Here is a 4,416-nt window from a genome sequence, read left to right on the forward strand (position 1 = left end):
CGTCAAGGGTAACCGCAGCCATTGTCTCCGAGCTGATAGCCCATGCTGCTGCAAACGTCGTCGAACTGTTCGTGCGGATGGTTGTTGTCTTGCAAACGTCCCCATCTGTCGACTCAGGGATCGAGACGTGGCTGCACGATCCGTTACAGCCATGCGGATAAGATACCTGTCATCCCGACTGCTAGTGATTCGAGGCCGTTGGGATCCAGCACGGCGTTCCGTATTACCCTCAACCCACCGATTTCATATTCTGCTAACAGTCATTGGATCTCGACCAAGGCGAGCAGCAAAGTCGCGATACGATAAACTGAAATCGCGATAGGCTACAATCCGACCTTTATCAAACTCGGAAACGTGATGGTACGCATTTCTCCTCCTTACACGAGGCTTCACAACAATGTTTCACCAGGCAACGCCGGTCAACTGCTGTTTGTGTATAAGAAATCGGTTGGAAACTTTCATGTCAGCACGTTGTAGGTGTCGCCACCGACGCCAACCTTGTGTGAATGCTCTGAAAAACTAATCATTTGCATATCACAGCATCTTCTTCCCGTCGGTTAAATTTCGCGTCTGTAGCACGTCATCTTCGTGGTGTAGCAATTTTAATGGCCGGTAGCGTATATACTTCTTGCATCTCCACTGCTCTTGGAACAGCTTCTTGGAGCCTAATATGATGGCTGACTAAGCCAGAAATATTACAACTACTTAAACCTAACTAACATAAGGATATTAAGCACATCCTTGCCCGAATCACAATTCGAACCTGCGACCGTACCAGCAGCGCGGTTCCGGACTGAAGCGCCTAGAACCGCACGGCCACAGCAGCCGGCTGTTGATGTTTGCCTGAGGTATATGGCACTATGTTAACTCCTTGTTTACCAGCTGGTACTTTGCGAACTCACCCTTTTAGAATTGAGTACCTCAGTCTGTAAAACCGCAGCTCTTATGGATCACTTCGTTGTCCATCTCTCTGTCCGACTGTCAAAAACACTTTTTCTCAGGAACGGATAGACGTACCAAGTTGGAATTTATGTCACACACTCAACTCTATGATCATTTGGTTGTGTAAAAAAACTTGAACTTTTGAGTCTATGTGATCAAACGATATGGGCGTTTATGTCACATATTTCGATACTCGCAATTTCACTTATCAAAACTTATATGGTACTTCCCGTTCAGCTAGAATCATTCATTTTGATGAAAGCAAAATTTCACAGTACAAGTGAAGGAAAAAATCATGAAATTATTAATGTATAACTACATCACACGAAAAAAGTTTCTTTAGCAGTTTGTTAGCCGTCTTCAAACACAAAATAAAAATATTCTCAATCAGCTGCTTTTTCATTTAAAATCCAAGTATCTGCCGGTTTTAGTCACAGACCATCCTCACGGATTAGGGTTAAAACAGATTAGGCCACAACATCACATCTGTCATTACTTAAATAATGGCTATGTCTCACATGTTGAGCACGCCATGGATTCCAGTGTAACAGACAGGACTTTTAAAGGCAAACATACTAATAACATGAATCAACAGTAGAGCAGTACTGCTCTGTTTACGCATGTTATTAGTGTTTAGGCTTACTGGTATGAATGGCAAACATACTAATAACATGTGTAAACAGAGCAGTACTGCTCTGCTGTTTACGCATGTTATTAGTATGTTTGCCTTTAAAAGTCCTGTGTGTTACACTGGAATCCATGGCGTGCTCAACATGTGAGACGCAGCCATTATTTAAGCAATGACATATGTGATGTTGGGCCCTAATCTGTTTTGATCCTCATCCGTAAAGATGGTCTGTGGCTGGAACCAGTAGATATTTGGGTTTTAAATAAAAAAGCAGCTGACGGTTAAACATGATTTTTATATATTACCTTCCAAAAATGTTCAACTATCGAAAGTCTTGGAATTGTTGGGACCGATATCTTGCCAGTATCTTTGTTGGTAACAGGCAAAAATTGTCCAGATTTGCGATTCCCGGTACAGATGAACTATTTATAAACACAATTTTGTATGGTTCCCTCAGAGCGCGAGTCCTGTTCTCACAACTATTTTTTTCTTTTTGTAGACTGGTTAGTTAGTTTGCCAGTAATGTAATACCGGAACAACGACGTTACATTGTAGCTATTGGCCACCGGCGGCCACAACGGCATTGAATAGCATACATTTTTAGTCCTTCTGTCTATGGGATTACACCTGTGGCTCGTGTTTCTTGTGTGCCCTAAATCTGTAAGTTATTTCTTACTTGTAATTATGCAGTTCAAAGAACTTGAGATTTTGTTTCGGTAAGCACAGATGCGTGTTTTTAAAGTATGTCTTTTCTGCCGTAACTATTTGCTGGAAGCCAGATTTTGTACTTAATAAGGGAATAATGAACTTTTTCTGTCTGCAACGCCATCTGATCTACCCAGCAATGGAATCATTGGATCTACAAGCAGCTGATATGATGTGTTGTACCAGCGACGGCATGAAATAGCAGGTGAAAGCAGTAACCTATAATAGTGTCAATGTAAGTGAAATCGTGCCGTGGCAAAATGTTGTATTTTTGTGATGTAGCTGGTGTCAGTACCAGCATAATGCTTTTAAAAGATAGTTGCTGTCACTGCAGCGTCTGTGGGGGTCCCGATGTGTTCGCCTACAGAAAGAGCAAATAAAAGCATCACACATCAGCTGCTACAAAGCGTACAGGGGGTGGACAAAGATACGGAAACACTACAAACACAACACATTACAATGCCTAAAACGGTATGGGGTCCACCCCCGGTAGCTGGGTGGTCAGGGTGACAGAATGTCAGTCCTAAGGGCCCGGGTTCGATTCCCGACTGGGTCAGAGATTCTTCTCCGCTAAGGGACTGGGTCTTGTGTTGTCCTAATCATCATCCTTTCATCCCCATCGTCGCGCAAGTCACCGAAGTGGCGTCAACTCGAAAGCCTTGCACCCGACGAACGGTCTACGCGACGGGAGGCCGTAGTCACACGACATTTATTTATTTAACGGTATGGGAAAACGTTGATATCCAAATCCGTTTCCAGTCGTCTCGGAATGGATAAAAACAGGTCCTGTATGGTTTTCAACGGAATCTTACACCAGTCTTCCTGCAAAACAGAGGCAAGTTCAGGTAACTATCATGGAAATGGATAGCGATATCGCATCCTTCTTTCCAAAATAGGCTCAACAGTATTGTGACCAGGTAATTGTGACGGCGGGGGGAGAAGCGACAATTCATTCTCTTGCTCATAAAACCAGTTCTGGAAGGTGTGAGCTGTGTGGTGAACAGGGGCCCTGTCTTGTTGCATAACAGCATCAGTATTGGGGAACACACACTGTACCACAAGATAGACCTGAGCAGCCAAAATAGTCATATAATCTTGGCGGCAATGCGACCTTGTAGAATATCCTTGGAGCCAATGGAGTACCACCATATGGCTGTTCAAACTCATCACCGAAGCCCAACCATGTTTCATTCTTGGTATCTTGATCGCCCAGAAGTTAGTGTGAAACGAGATGCACCCGACAAAATGACTTTCTTCCTTTGCTCTGTAGCCCAAGTTTAATGGCTTCGGTGCCACGTTTTCCTCGTAGGGTCATTTGCATCACTAATGAGTGGTTTCTATATTCCAACTCGGCTTGTATTTCCCTGCTACTGGAGCTCCCTTCGTGTTATTTTGGTGCTGAAAAGATTCGCGAGAACCACATTCAGTTCAGCAATGACTCCTGCAGCTGCTATCCTCTCATATTTCGTCACAATCGTGTTCAGCGGTCGCCTGAGACGATCAGACAATATACAATTTCGTCTGAATTTTATCTCAGCGGATGATGTTATACCGCTTTTCCTGAACGTGGAATAAATCTTCATTATGATGCCTCTTGGAACAAGAAACACATCAGCTCCTTTGGTTACAGAAGCGCTCAGCACACGAACACCAACAAATTGCCGGGTAGCCTTTAACTATATATGAAGATAGTAACCTCGAAAGAATAGATACCACTGATGACCGTGCAGCTTCCCTAGAATAAATGATAATTAATTGAAACCATCAGCCGCCGACAGGTTTTGTTGATATACTTCGACGGGTACAGATGAAAATGGATGCCCTGACCGGGACTCGAACCCGGGATCTCCTGCTTACATGGCAGACGCTCTATCCATCTGAGCCACCGAAGACACAGATGAATAGCGCGACTGCAGGGACTTATCCCTTGCACGCTTCCCATGATACCCGCATTCCCAACTGTCCACAATCTACATACGTGATGTTACTAATAGATATTTGCCCATACAGTCATTACTCGCACCAACTAAGGTTTTTTGATTCTCACAGTGCCACCGATCGGAGTTAATAGAGAGTACTCCCAAGATTGGATCTCCGGTTAGAGTAAACGACCATTGGAAAACAGCCCTTAATTTTACACT

General features: G+C 43.8%; 1 non-coding gene across 1 annotated transcript; it reads right to left on the reverse strand.

The window, feature by feature from the left end:
* Positions 1-4,093: 4,093 nt before the first annotated feature.
* Trnat-ugu lies at positions 4,094-4,168 on the reverse strand. The gene has a single exon. It is a non-coding gene; the product is annotated as a tRNA-Thr (tRNA).
* Positions 4,169-4,416: the final 248 nt, after the last annotated feature.

Source organism: Schistocerca piceifrons, chromosome 3 (genome assembly GCF_021461385.2).
Source record: "Schistocerca piceifrons isolate TAMUIC-IGC-003096 chromosome 3, iqSchPice1.1, whole genome shotgun sequence".
NCBI classification, from domain to species: domain Eukaryota; kingdom Metazoa; phylum Arthropoda; class Insecta; order Orthoptera; family Acrididae; genus Schistocerca; species Schistocerca piceifrons.